Below are 14,842 nucleotides of genomic sequence, written 5' to 3' on the forward strand. Positions count from 1 at the left end.
CTCCCAGTCTCCTTTCCAGCCCTACCACTCCCTACCTCAATTTCTGAAAAATGCCTTCGCGGAAAAATAAATGGCTGTTTCTCAAACACAAGTCCAGCTTTCGTCCTTTCTGCTCTCAAACTGGGAAGCTTCCGCCTCCAAAGGTTGCTGAGAATACAAGGAAGATAAACGTCCTGTCTTCAGTCCGAGTGCCTGGTCTGAGCCCAAACCACAGCAGCTCACACCTGCAGGTGCAGAGGAGATTGCTCTAAGCCGCAGAGAGATGAAATCTTTGGGGAATGTAGCTGGGAGTATCCACTAAACCTCTACCAAGATACTGTGCAAGCTGTAGCTTCTCAGAGGCTTAGTGGTTGTCCACGTGCTGGTTGAATTGTCATTGTGATGGCAAAGCTCTCCCTTCCTTCCACAGGCAGATTTCAGGCTGCAATTCCAAGGCTTGGTGGCATTAGACCTTTTCACAGGAAATCTCTAAAATATTTCAGTATGGATAAAAGATTGCCCCCCAGTTCCTTGCTTGAAACAAACAGTGAAGCTTTTCAAAATTTTTATCAACTTAGAATGGGATTTTATTATTATTATTATTACTATGGAAAGTATTGGGCAACCTTTATAACAGGTGTACCAATCTGCCTGGAATATTCCTGGAAACTCTAAGTGCAGGGCGGCGGGCCGAAGATGTGCGCTGGTTATTGAGATAAGTGTCCGGAAGGAAAGTTCTAGGTGCTTTCTGTGACCTCAGAGGTCCTAATGACGGGCGCCATCCGAGGAACGACCCAGATGGCGTGACAGTGAGCAGCGAGTTCAGAGTCCACTTGAAAATGCTTCTGCTGCAGAAGCAACGCGTCTGTGATCCCTGTCTGTACGTCTGTGATCTCTGCCCATATTTCTGTGCTCTGCAAGAAACTCTGGGCTGAGACCAGGCAAAAAGCAGACAAAACTGTGGCGTTACAGTGTGATAAAATATAGAGAGAAAAGAGCAGAGCTACAACTGCCGTAGGTGTGAAGGAATAAGCAATGTTACACATTCCGTCGGTCCTTGTGCCTTCTCAGGAGCCGAGCGCACACAAGTAGCAGGCTCCCAGAGGCTAGGTTTCATTCTTCTGGGGGTCACTCAAATGCCTGTCAGGAGCTAGAGAAAATATGCTTAATGAGAAACATGGGGCATTTATTGAAAGCTGCGGGCTCGCATTCCCCTGAACACTGACTTTGAATAACCCCACCGAAGTGAAAAATGAGTTAAATTAATCTTGGGTATAACCACTGAGGGAGGCCAGCAGTATTGCAACAGAGAATTATGCGAGGCTGAAACTGTGTCCGAGCCAAACTGCGTAAAATTTTAGAGAAAGCATTAACTGAGGTTCTTGGGCCTTGATTTTACCAGAGCCGCCTGAGCGAGGGAGGATGTTACGAGAGCCCCTTGCTGGGATGTGCCGTCGCAGGCTGCCGCGCAGCAGTGTTCCCGGTCACGTAGGGCTGTGCTAAGCGGCGAGAGGTACCCGCGCCGCTGACAGCTTTTATTGGAGAGCATTGTGTGTTTGCTAAAGGTCTCGCAGAGCCATGGTAACGGCAGCGCGCTCGGTGTCTCCCTGGGAGATGAGGCACTGGCGGAGGCCTGCAGAGCCCTGCAGGAAGGGCTGGATGCCTTCGGACTGCTGCCTGCCGCCGCGGCTGGAGCAGCCGGCGTGCGAGGGAAACTGCTCGGGCTCAGAGACCCTCCCCAAATTAAGCCTGAGACTTCATTTTCCTGGTGTTCCGCTAAAAATCCTACCTACAGACAGCAAGGATGTCGGTGTGCACGTGTGTGCTCTGCTCGGCTGTCGGATGGATGCGCGGTGCCTCTCGCTGCCTGGCAGGAGGTCCTCCAGGTCAGCTCCAGCAGGCAGCTCTGCAAATACATAGGAGCTGCGGTTTGGTGGAGGAGATGAATTCCTACACAGCATACGTTTGGATAGAAGGAGATATAGCCCCCTCTTCTCTGTGGGCAGCTGTGATGGATGTGGCTTGTTGGGGTGACGTTGTGCCCTTCAAAAGTCTGCGTCGTGGAGAGTATCCCAGGTCTGATTAAGAATTGCGTGCCCTTTCCTACTGGCGTGCCTAGCACAACAAAATGAACCCGATAGACAAGTGGCTTGTTAGTAAGTGCAATTGAGCAGTGTGGGGGTTTAATTTTATCAGAAGTTATGGGTAAAACTACAGAATATTTTATGAAGCTCGTTTCATGCTAATGAAATGATAGATAGTTTTCTAGAGGAACACCTCAGAAATCCTTTTTGTTTGTTTGTTTCCTGGCTCGGAAGACTTGTGCTGTTTTTCTGTGTGAAGGAGTTAATTTGGCTCCTTTTTGTTTTTACAATTATTTACATTATGAGCCATTCACCCCAGGGACCTCTGTGTGGAGGTTCCCCTTGAAGAACCCCACCAGTGGGTCTGATAAAGTATTCATCAAGGCCCGCCAAAATACAGCTGTTTCTTAACAATGCAGGGAGAAGTCAGTCACGATCAAAGAAAACTTATCCCTCTGGCTTGACCTGGGGAGTCTGGAAATGCTGTAGCCCATGTCTGCAGTTGTCTGCCACATAGCAGGGAGGTTGTAGGAGGTGTCACGGTCCCACAGAGATGTTTTCTTTCATTTCTGCATGGCTGGTGCTCCACTCGTCGGGAACAGGGATTGCGGCCGGAGCTGAGCCCCCTCCTGCTGTCTGCCAGAGTCACACGTTGACGGAATGCTGTGGGGAAAGCTACCAGCAAGCTAGTCTGGGGGCATCATTTCCATTGAAAGGAAACACATCTCTGGGAATATTGCACTTTCAGATTAATTTGGAGATAATTTTGAAGAGACCAGGAACTCACTGGGTGTTGTTCAGTCACCTCCGCGCAGCTGCTGAGAATTAGGAGTACTCGGTGAAATAAAGCGCGGACTACACCTCTTGTAAAACACTCTGAGAAGTAACCTCTGAACTAAACGAATTCTTGAGACCCCAGACAAGGATGACAAGCAAAAAAATGGACAGTTTGTGGGTTGTGGATTTATCAGAAAACGGAGCATAAAGAAACCGTTAGCACAAACTGCACCTGGAATGATCAGATCAATATTGGCCAATGTAGGAAAAGGGAAAGGAGGAGGAGACAAGCTCTCTCTGAAAGCAAGCACAGACACCAGGAGAGGGAGGCAGGCAGCTGTGTGGCTTGGGGTTAGGTTGTTTTTCAGGAAAAGAAAATCTAGTGAGAATCATGAAAGGTTGTTAAATGAAGGGTCTAAGATTGGAAGGGCTTTGGTAAATACTAATAAATAGAGAAGCACCCACATGCATGTTTATAAAGGCTAAATTACAGGCTGTCAGCAAGGTCCTGAAGGAAGTGGAAGATGCTGAAGACACTGCCCGCAGGACGCCTTGAGACACCCAGGAGCGAACCTCCCTGCACAGCCACAGGAGTGAGAAACGGCGTGAGAGATGGCAGCGAGCTCGGGAGCGCTCGAAGGGGACCGAGGATGGCGGAGGCCATTTGCAAAGGCCAGCAAAAGCAGCCCACCTCTATAAATAAAAGTTTTGTCAGTTCCAGTTCTGAACTTTGCCCTCTCTCCATAATTTACCGTTTACATGATAGCCCTTCTCACTTGTCTTCACCTCAGCATTTATATAGCAGCAGGCGACGATTATCTCGGGGCAGCTCTCTGTGCCTTTGACATCCCCTAATTAAACTATGACATTTGCTAAGTATGGAAGAGAAAAATACTGGAGGGAAAAAAAAAAACAACCACTGCATTCTCATTAGACCACTGTATTCATGAGACTTTGGGTGCCATGCAGGAGATAGGTACAAAGGATATTTTTAATGAGCTTTAGTAAAGGTGCCCTTGCTTTTAGCTTGTCCTTAATTGTATGAGCTTTGATCTTGATTTCTTCAAGAGAAATCTCACTGTGCACTTAGATATATCTCAGCAGTTTTTCTTTGGCCAGTTTCTAGGAGAAGAAAAATGTTTCCAGTGGAAGATGGTTCCAGTGAAAGTTTCACTGCAGAGCATCTTCAGGATCTGGCCTGATAACAGGCTACAAATAGGCTCTGCATAGGGAAGAAAGCATGCTCAAGTGACACGTGATGGATGCACTGAGATAGATGAAGTCAAATGCTAAATTGATGGATGTGCTTCATGCTCAGCTATCATGTGCAGAGGTGAGGAAAGCTTTAGAAATACATAAAAGCAGCTGAGGAATATTGCAATGCTATGGGGAAGTACAAACTGATCTAATGGCTTGAGACCTCTTAGCCGGTTCACTCGCCTTCACATTACATCTCCAGGCAGACTGGAAGCCTCTTGGGAGGGTACTTCTGCTGTTATCACCATGCGGCACCTTTCCACTTTTAACCCCTGATGCAGTCGGCACCAGGCCTGCCCTAGAAGACACCTGAAATCTGTTTTCCTGATGGGAATCACTTAGTGTTTTTCTTATCAGTAAAGCAGTCAGACAAGATATGAACTCAAGGTAACTTTGAAGCTGCTTTTAAATTTATCTTGGCATTTTGATGCTTGACAAATCCAGACACAGGGGCCTCTGAAGTCCTTGCAAGGGAATGGCAAGGCAGTAGCAAATGAAGTTTTCATTCAGGAGGGATTGACTCTGGAAGCTTCTCTGTTTCAGACCATGGCTTTACAGCTAAGGTTGCCAGCAGCGAAGCTTATCTGAGCCTGACTGGGCTCACTGGGTGGAGAGCCTTCACTTCAGGGAGAGCCCAGGCACTTAGGCAGAGGCTGCCTTAAATTAACACTTCTTCATACTAGAGCCTTCGATTTGAGTTTAGGGGCAGCTGGCAAGAATACAGTCTTGGAGCACAATCTATAGCACGCAGCAACTATACTTGGGCTGTGAGCCTTCCTCTCTCCGCTGAGAGCACAGAATAGAACATGCTGGGACTTCCTTGGTACCCTGCCATGCGCTGCCTTCTCCAGTGCCATTTCATCTTCCCTTGCATGAATATTAACAACAGTCCTTTCACTCTGAAAACCTGCGATGTTAGAATACCTGCAGACAAGCCTCCTGAAGTCTCCGTGACTCTCACTCCATCCCTCTGAGTTCAGTTTTGCAGCGAGGCTGCTCGCTCTCAGACTCAGATGCTGTTTTGCAATGAAGACTTGCCTTCACTGAGCCTGTCTCCATACAGGACACTTGAGCAACCAGGTACATCAGCGGCTGGTTGCCGTTATTGAGCTGGGTTGAATTTAATCAACAGCCGTGGGGAGCGCACTATTTACAAAGCCATACCCATCCGTCTGGAGAGCTTGGAGGTCACCGGCAGGAGCCCACGCTGAGCTGGGCTTTGGTTCTTTCCTGGCGATAGGTTTACAAAAGACAGGAAGAGAAAAAGTCCTGAAGCTTCAGATACTCTCCCAGATAAAGTTCCAGCACAGTGAAAGTTAGCTGCAGCTCTCGCAGTCAGCATGTGTCTGCAGTTCATTAATCATGACTCAATGGAAAAGCTCACTTTTACTGGAGTGAGTTAGTGCTGCTGAGGGGCAGCTCTGCTGGTGAGGGCAACATCCTGTTTGCAAGGTGCAGCCCTAACCTTTAGAGATGCTGTGAAAGCAGTTTTGTTCCCGTGTCTTCTGGATGTTTGTTTGCGCTTTTTTTTCTTTTTTCTTTTCTTTTTTCTTTTCTTTTCTTTTCTTTTCTTTTCTTTTCTTTTCTTTTCTTTTCTTTTCTTTTCTTTTCTTTTCTTTTCTTTTCTTTTCTTTTCTTTTCTTTTCTTTTCTTTTCTTTTTTCTTTTTTTCCCTCAGCTATTGGCAGATTGCTCTGATTAAATTATTCAGGGAATAAATCACTGCCCCATGAGAAGTATAAGATAAGTCTCGTGTTTCACCCTTGTCTCTCTCACTCCCACACATGACTTTGCATGTGAATCTTTAAGACCTGTATGCCCTATATTTTTTCACTCTAATGCTGCAATTAATCACATTACATAACCAGCCTGCCGCTGATTCTAATTAAATTTTTTTTTTTCTTTGGGGGGGGGGAGGAGGGTGCAAAGAAGAACCCCGCATTTAAATAACGGGAAGGGTCTGTCTGCAGTGACAATGCCAGGAAAGGGAGCAGGACGGCTCCCTCCATCCTCCATCCTCCTCTCACCCCCGTGCGCCGGCAGCGCAGGGCCCCGCGTTATGCAACGTCCCACGCCGGGGCTGACTCACGCGCTCTTACCTCACCGGGGACAGGCTAAAAATAGGGTTTCATTCTTAACTCTGCGCAGCCGGGCTCTGCCTCGCTTCCAAGAAGACCCTTGGTGGGATTAAAATAGAGCAAGTCCTGCGCTTCGTTTCCTGCCGGAGATGTCTGCCCTGCACCCTTGCACAACTGCTGTTTGTTTGTCTGGGGTTTCAGTGCATCGGCGAGCGTGCCGGATGCTTTCCGAGGCAGGCAAAACATGATCCGACGCTCGCACGATTTGCACACGGGTCGGGCAGGGTGCCGCGGGGAGAAGTTATGTGGCAGCGGGGAGGCTGGGCGAGGGGAACCGCACCACGGGGGCTGTGAGCCGGCAGTCCCGCAGCCTTGGGAAGGGACTGGAAGGATGTGAGATCAGCCCCGGCGGAGGAGGGAGGGGATTGCCAGCCCCAGAACAGTGATGCAGGGGAGAGCCGCTTCCTTTTCCTGCCAAAAAGCTTTGTTCTGCATCTCCAGCACGGAGGAGCGAGGCGACCCGCTGCCTCCCGCCGCGCTGACAGGAGCAGCCCCGGCCAACGCAGGCCGCGGGCCGGGCACGGCGCTGCCGGGAGGGCAGGAAGGAAGCAGACGAGCAGCCCAGCTGTGGTGGCTGCAGCAGGGCCCTGGCACGGCTCCTCGTCCCCTCTCACGGCAGCGTGGCCCATGGAGCACGCACGTGCCTCGGCTCCTTCCCGAGGCCCTTGGCTCCCAGAGCTCTGGGATTACCGGGGAGCTCCGCTCTCGGCCCGAAACAAAGCCGCTGCCCGGCCGTCACCGTGGCTGTAAGTGCAGCCTGGAGTCCGCACAGCCACAGAGGAATCAGAAAATATGAAAATTCCGGCACTGGGCACATCTTTGGCAGCGTTTCTGGCCGGCCGGGAGCAGCTCTGGGCGCTGCCGGGTGCATGGCCCGGGCTGTGCGGCCCTGTGGTGCCAGAATCGGCCTCAGCTGGTTGGGAGGCCTAAACAATGTGAGAGTGGAAACGTGCTACCTGAAACAACACTTGTTTTCCTTCTAACTGCCTTTTCGAAAGCACTGTCTGTTTCTAAATTGGCTTATTTCACTTGGGATTTCAGTTCGGGCCTGTTGAAATGGCAGCCGGGACAAACAAAGTGAACCACAGGCTCCTTGGAGGAGCCTAAACCCGGGTGTTTGCTGCTCCTGTTTAGCCGATTGGACACGCTCTCTGTAGGTTTACCATAATGACAGAGTTTCTTAAACATAAATCCTGTGCTTAGGGGGATGCGTGACCATTCATTGATTCCAGAGCTAACTTTACAGAATATTTGTAAGGAATTTTAATCAGATTATAACTAACATATCTACTTTCTAAAAGCCACATAAAGACTCGTCTTCTTTAACTTTCTGCTTCTCTCCAAGGGCACAGACGCTATGGGGGCAGCCGGTTGTGCCCGGCTGTTTCTCCCCTGGCTTTCTGCTCTTGCAGCACAGCCCTCGCCCTGCAGCCGTGCAGGGACCCTGCGCATTCGGGATGCACAAGGGTGGTCGCTTATGTCATTTATTGCATCTTCAGGCCTTTCTGGCCTCGATGACAACCCCTCATGCACTAGATGCTGCAAATAATACATCCCCAGTGCAGGATGAGCATTGCCCTAGCTCAGGAGCCACAGCAGCAAGGCTCATGTCTGTGGTGTGTGGCTGCAGGACCACCAGACGTCTATCCTGGCAGATGGTCCCACTGGACATGAACCCGGCCAAGACCTTCTGCTGGAAAGTCCTGCACACCACTCGGGCTGGGGTTTCTGTGGCTACTTTGCAGAAGAATTGCTCAGTGGGATTTTGTGAATGGAGTGGCAGGAGGCTTTGATGCCAGCCAGCTGGCTGGGGTGTCTCCCTGGGTGCTGCTGCACTGAAGTTGCCTGTTTGATGTGACTGAGAAAGAACGCAAGTGGCCTTGCAGGAAACCTGAGCAAAGAGAAAGGAGACACTGGCTAACTGTGAGGAGACAGCAGCAAAGAGAGCAAGGGAGAGAAGAACTGTTGAAGGAAAGAGGTTCTTTAAGAAAAGAAAAAGTGGGGACCAGAATAAGGGACAGCAACAAGAAGAAAGGCAAAATAAAAAATAAAAATAAAAGGAACGTGCAGGAAACAAAGATCATAAACGAGAGGGTAGAGTGAAGGAAGGAAACGGGAAGAGAGGAACTGGTCTGTGAAATGGAGAAAGCCAAGGCCCTCACAGCCTGCGTGTTACCAGCAGGTTGGTGGTACATGTCCTACATCACTGCAGAAGTGCAGGAAAGGGTGCAGGAGGAAGTGCTGGAGCCTAATTACTACCTCCTGTTATTTGGGACAAGTGTTTTAAATTTGCATTCTGCTCTGACAAGCATTACTCCCTCTAATAATCTCAAGTCTTGGTTTGGAGCTGGAAGAAGATTTCCAAATAACATAAAAGTAAGTCCTGGCCTTGGAGATGGGAGCAGGAAGCGCGCTGGTGTGCTGGGAGCCGGGTGCTTTGCTTTGTCATTTCTTTAATGCTGTCTGGTGGCTAGAAGAGAAATGTGTCTCTGGCTATGCCTGCCCTGCCATGATCTGAAAGCTAAGCAGGGAAGGTTGACAGAGAGGCTCTCCTTTGTGTCTGCTTTTCATATGTACTTGCTGTGGGCCAGGTTCTGTGTTCTTCTGTGCTGATCGTGCCGCTGTACGTGATGTAATGCAAAACTAAAACAGCCAGGGAGTCCCACAGGAGAGTTTTCTGTTTACATAAAACTCAGAGAAATGGCATAGTTGCTTCCTACATCATCTGCACGCAGTTTGTTCTGGTAGAAGGGATAGAAGGTGGAGGAGCAGGACAGCCTGCACCAGCAACGTCTGTGAGTTTGACGTGATTAACCACGGACGGGTTTACAAAGGTTGCAGATGTTGGGCTGGCATCCCTGATGCTGCAGGAAGGAGGCAGATGGAAATCGGGGAGGCAAAGCTCGCTCCTGAGGGCTGCAGCCTGTGGCGTGCACTCCTACGGAGAAACTGAGCCGTGAGCCACGCGGCTCAGCTCGGTGCCACCCCCACGAAAGGGGCTGGTTTGCTCAGGGCGGATGGGGAGCGATATTCCCACGTCTTCCTTGTGGATGGTCCGGAAGCAGCGTGGCCTGATGCTGCACCGGTGTAGGCTGGAGAGCTCCCAGGCACTTTAGCCAGGCCTCACTGTGCTGTGTGTGCATCTCCTCCATTACCCCACTCCCTGAGTTTCCTAACTGGGCCATTAAATAAACAAACACCAAATAAATCCAGTGTGGGCAGCCAGCTTCTCAAGCTGGAGAGCCCAAAGGGATCGTTGCATTGCTGGGGGTTCCTATGCTGTAATCACAGGCTGAGGGAGAGAGTCTGAAGTTAATGCGAGGGGGGGAAAAGGCCAGTGTGGGACTGAGAAGGAGCAGGGAGACGAGAGCAGGGAAACGCTGCCCGTGGTCTGGTTGAGCAACATGCTCAGACATTAGCTACTGGCCAGGTAAGTGGGCTTGCAGACATTATGGTGAAAAGAGATCTTGTTAGAGGTGCTGGGGAAAAAATAGGCTAGCGCCCTCCAAAAAGCAGCAGTCAAATTCCCCCAACTCCAGCCAGGTGGCACCTGGGTCATCCCCTGAACGAGGGTGTCCTGGGAGTACAGCACAGGTGTGGTGTGACCTCCCTCCCCGGCCACCCCGTGGTCCTGCTCGCAGTGCTGTTGCTGCCAGTGCCCACGTGTCAGGCTTTGAGCTCATCCTGCTGTCAGTACAACAAAACAAATCGCTCTGAAGCAGATTTCACTCAAAGCCAATGCTCACATAAAGCCGTAGGACGGTTTGGGTTGGAAGGGAAGGTCATCTAGTCCACCCCCCCTGCGGTGGGCAGGGACATCTTTCACTAAATCAGGTTTCTCACAGCCCCATCCAAGTTTTCGCTTATTCCTTCAAGGCAGGTGGATTTTGCGGTGCAGGTTTGAGCCCCGGACACCCTGCCTTGTTTTCCCGGCGTGGTGCCCGGTTCGCTGGCCTCCCCGGGGCTTCCCAGGCACCGCAGGGACACGGCCTGTCTGGCACGAGCTGCTTGGTCAGCAGCTGTGATTCAGCTGTTGATGCTACAGTTTAATAACTTACTTAGCTGCAATACTTTGATTAAAGAGCAATCTATCTAATGATATCAAGGAAATTTCTCTTCAAAGCAGCACAGAGGTGCATTTTTAATGGGTGAAGGAAGAACCCGCGCAGCCCCAGCACCGTGGTCCCAGTGACCCCCAGCGTTTGTCACCCGCGTGCGAGCGGCTGCCTGGGGCTGACACGTCGCCTGGGCCCGGGCTGCTGCAGGGAAGCTGGCATTACGCTGTCGGAAGTCATCTGGGGAGGCTGCACTACCTGAATCAGTCTGGATTTCTCTAATGGTTTTCTAGCCAGAGTCTTCAAGCAAATACGTACTTTTGCATCGTAACGGCTGTTGCCCTTTCTGCCAGTTTCTAACGCTTGTGGTTGCCCGCTTGGCTTTCACACAGCTTTCCACCCATTACAAACAAATCCCACCCATGTTTTTTAGATGAAAGCAAAGATCTGTGTATGAAATGTTGAACGGGGTATGGAAAACGTGGGGTGCATGTTGCTTAGTAATGTGGTCAAGCGTAGTTATCGGGATGTGCCTGGGCTCCATGTCCACATCGCACCTTCCCCGATCGCCAACCCAAGCGCGCAGTCTTCAGCTCATGCCTTACAAAAGGGCAACGGCGTTGTTAAAGCAAAGTCATTCCGGCTTACAGTGGGGACGTGTGGTGGCTTCGTGGCAGAAATGTTAAGTAGCATAGCTATGATTTTCCATCGAGTTTTCCTGGGAAAAGACGTTATCTGTCTTCACGCTTTGGGGTCTTAAAGAAGCTGAACTCTTAGATGTCTTCTGCGGCTGATGTCTTGCATTTGGGACTGATTAAGAAAGCACTAAGTAATTATGTCTCTGAGTAATAAATGCTCCAGAGAGAGTGTCTGGAGTGAAAAGTATATGGCACTGACAGGCAAGATACTGAGCGGTGACTCAGGAAATGTCAGGGTGGTGATAGAGCAAATGAGAGAGCAGTCCTGCTCCTCTAATCAAGGAACCCAGGCAAGGAGCTGCAGCAAGGAGGGACTCTGTAGAGAAGGGAGAAGCTGTTAGCAATTGCTAAGGGGAGTAGAAGTATAAGAGCTCTTTTTCCTAACTGCATTTCTATGAGCTGCTTAAACTTCAATGATACTCAGTATTTGCACTTCTTTTCTCCAGTTACGTGTTTTTCACCGTGTAAGGCCCTTAAGTGGGTAAGAGGGGAAAACAAGTGAAGATCTCCTGCATCTTGCTTTCAGTGCATTGTGATTTCTGCATCCGCGTTGGAAATCTGGCGCTGCCGGAGGCTTAATTAACCTTTGGATCCTGGGCTGATTCAAAGCCTGCTGGAGTCAGCACCGAGGTGCCGGCTGACCTCAGTGTTGTTTGCGGCTGCCTGGAAGGGCATGAAGAAATACATTTGAGGAATGGTAGTCAGAGCTTTCCTGTGACTGTCCCTCCTCCTTTATCCAAAGGGAATTCCCTGCATTTGGAAAGGTTGTTCAGCCTCAGGAACCGGAGCCAAGTTACTGAGATGCAGCAAAGGTCCCAATAGCTGTCATGGCAATGAAGGAGCAACAGGGACACTCCTTCCCTGGCAGCAGGCCTGAAAGCATTGCCATATCAACTCCCTTAGGGAAAAAAAAAAAAAGAAAGAAAGAAAAAAGGCTTTATACCTGAGAATGAACAGTCTTGAAAGGCAGTTAATGCTTGAAAATTGGCCAAAGTGAAAGCCTGTGGTTGAGAGGCTCGTGGTGTCGCCAGTGCCTGGTCCCAGCATCAGATGAGCGACGTAAATCAGGAGCAACCCCAAACTGGGGAACGAGGGGAAGAAAATATCTGACACTGGAAAACTGAGGACAGTTATATATAGTGTTCTGCATAATCAAAGGGGTTATTTTGAGCCCTCTTGCATTTTACTTTGGGTTTTCGTGCCTCTTGAGTCTCCAGTGAGACTCGCACCTGACCTGTCGCAGCTGCCCAGTGCCACCAGAAGCTTTATGAAAACGTTTCTGTGGTTCATGCAAAAGGGTAACCCGTTTGGTTTGGGTCTGACCCTTCCGGACTGCATGAACAAAGACAGGTGCATCCCTACCCTCCAGAGACACATCTCAAGTTCGTCTGAGATTTCCCAAGGATTTGAAAAATTCTCCCCGTAAATGTTACCTGCCGGACAAGCGCTGCCTGGCCACCACTAATAGCATCTCAGGGCCACCCGCAGCTACTTCCTCCCATCGGACGCACTTGTGAAAGGCTTAAAGATTTGCAAAAGCAAGTAAGAGAGGCTTTCAAAACTTTTCTGGACTTAAATTTTGTTGTAATGCCTCTCCCGGTCCAGCGGCAGCCCGCAGTGGCCAGCGAGCCTGCGCTGCTAAATGTCACGGTGACTCAACGGGTCCCGGCATCCTGCTGGGTCAGGAAGGGAAAGGTTCAAGCCCAGGGCAGGAGGCTGCTGGAGGTGATGGCCCGTGGAGAAGCCGATACCCCGTGCTGCCTCCTGCCCGCCTGCCCTCTGCCCACTTGGCAGCCGCGGGACCTGGGGAGCTCTCGGAAGGGCGTCGGAGCGACCCGGGCGTCCCGGCCAGCCTTCACTGCCCCCTCAAAGCCAGCCTTCGTACCCAAACTCGTGGGTGAGCACTGGCGAGCGTTTTTGGTATTGTTTTCTCTTGCTCTGTCCCTGGCTCTGTGCGTTTAATTTAGTGCCTCTTTAATTAACTTGAACTCCCCCAGCGGCCCCGCAGAATGCTTTGTGACCCCCTGGCTAGCGCAGATGCCGTGAGGGACACCGCTCTTCGCTTGGGCGGGGGTGAGGAGGAGATTGGAAAGCTGTACTGCTGAATGCGTAATTAACTGGATACAAACGAGCTTTCCTCGGGACTTTGTTTAGCTGGGCCTTGGGGGGAAAAAGTAGGTGGCCTGAGAAGAACTAGTGCTCTGCCCAGCCTCGTTCCTGTCTGAAAGGAATGAGTTTCTCCCTGCTGGTGCTCTGGCAGGAAGCAGCGCCGCCATCAATAATTTATTTGTTTCTTTAGCAAAAAGACTTTATGACTCCTCTGCTAAAGGGGTCCGTTGTCCCAGCAAGCCCAGCTCTGGTCCCCCAAGCCCTGCTGGAGACTTGTCACCAGCTCCAGGCTGGAATTTCTCTGGCCCATTGAAAGCAGCATCGGGCTCCCCAGCGCTGGGGAGGAATCAGGCAGCTGCGGGCTCTGCTTCGTGTCAGGTGAGCCCCCGCGGACAGAGCTTCACCACTCTTCTGCAGCTGCCTCGCCTTCCAGGTGTCCTTGTGTCCCTCGGGAGCACAAGGAGCTTTCAGCTTCCTACCAGGGGATCCCCACACTGCTGGGGGGCGGCAGGAGGCTCTCCACACCCAGAGCACGGGGGTCCCGCAGAGCCCCGCGTGCTGCAGCTGCACCGGTGCCTTCCCCCCACCCCCCTGGGCTCGGCTTTCGTTTGGGGTTGTCACTTCACCTGCTAGAAAGTTAGACTCAGACACCTCATTTAATCTTGCTGTTTTTATCTAAACATGCACTCTGCCCTGTAAAGCTTCTTTTAAATTCCTTTTCTAAGCATTAAAAAAAAGGTGAAATGAAAACAGCATTGCAGAGACACTTCAATGTCATTAACACAGGGTAATTCCTACAGTCTTTCCCCCCTTTTTATTTTATTTTGAGCAGACGGTAACACGTTGGAAAAGATAGCTGGAAAAGTTAATTTTTGAACACCCCTTCTCCCGAAGGGAGAAGGAAAAAAAAAAAAAAGAAGAAGAAAGAATGGTCCTTTCAAAGAATCATTGACCTAAATTGCACTTTAATGCACATACCATGCTGTCCACACCACCTACGTGTCTCCAGGAATACTGCTAAATAACAAGCACTAAATGTTTAGTCATTTCCTGCATCACGTTTGCAGGAGTCAGTAGCTCCGCGCTATTAGCATATGTAAGTGCACTGCAGTTCAAACAGTTGGTTTCCATATCAGCAGCTGCTCGCCTTAATCTCCTTTTGGGAAAGGTGCCACGGGGAGCACTGCAGCGTGCCGCAGGTTAATGTTTCAGCCGCCTTTCTGCACAATTCCCAGCAAAGGGCTGCTGCTGCTGCTCCAAAACGGGGCTGCCCCCTCCGCGGCGTGCCCTGGGAGAAGCTGCCTGCCAAAGCTAACGGCGTGGCTCGCTCTCTCTTTGCAGCAGAGCCTTCAGGGACTTTTGGTGTTGTATTTTATCTGTCGTGTAGGTTGAAGGGCTGGGTGGCAACGAGGCTGGCGGGGACTCGCACAGGCTCCCCCGACCCGCTCTCGCCTCCTCCTGCGGGGAGCTGGGGTGGGCCGGGTGGCCCCGTGCTGCTCGCCTGTATGGAAAACGCAGAATTGCTCGAGAGGTCGGGAGTTCCTGTGCTGGCCTTTCAGCTGGCGCCGGAGCAGGGTTCTGTCCAAGGAACCGAGGGCTCGACGCTCGCGCTTTTTTAAGCGCCTGCCTTCAAAATGGTGCCTGCTTCTCGCTTGAAGTTCATGGGAACAGATGGTGAGATCTAAAAGACATTAGCTAAAAGCTATAGGGTGTTTTTCACCATGTGTTGCTAGTTTCCCTCCTAAA

At 50.7% G+C, this 14,842-nt stretch overlaps 1 long non-coding RNA gene across 2 annotated transcripts; it reads right to left on the reverse strand.

Moving 5' to 3' along the window:
- Positions 1-559: 559 nt before the first annotated feature.
- LOC121075604 lies at positions 560-14,841 on the reverse strand. Of its 2 annotated transcripts, XR_005823064.1 has the most exons (3): positions 6,196-14,841; positions 1,769-5,327; positions 560-1,129 (listed from the first exon to the last, which is right to left on the reverse strand). It is a non-coding gene; the product is annotated as an uncharacterized LOC121075604 (long non-coding RNA). The 2 variants fall into 2 exon arrangements; XR_005823063.1 differs by having other exon boundaries at positions 1,769-14,841.
- Between the last annotated feature and the right edge of the window lies 1 nt (position 14,842).

The sequence above is a fragment of the Cygnus olor genome, chromosome 10 (assembly GCF_009769625.2).
Source record: "Cygnus olor isolate bCygOlo1 chromosome 10, bCygOlo1.pri.v2, whole genome shotgun sequence".
NCBI lineage: Eukaryota > Metazoa > Chordata > Aves > Anseriformes > Anatidae > Cygnus > Cygnus olor.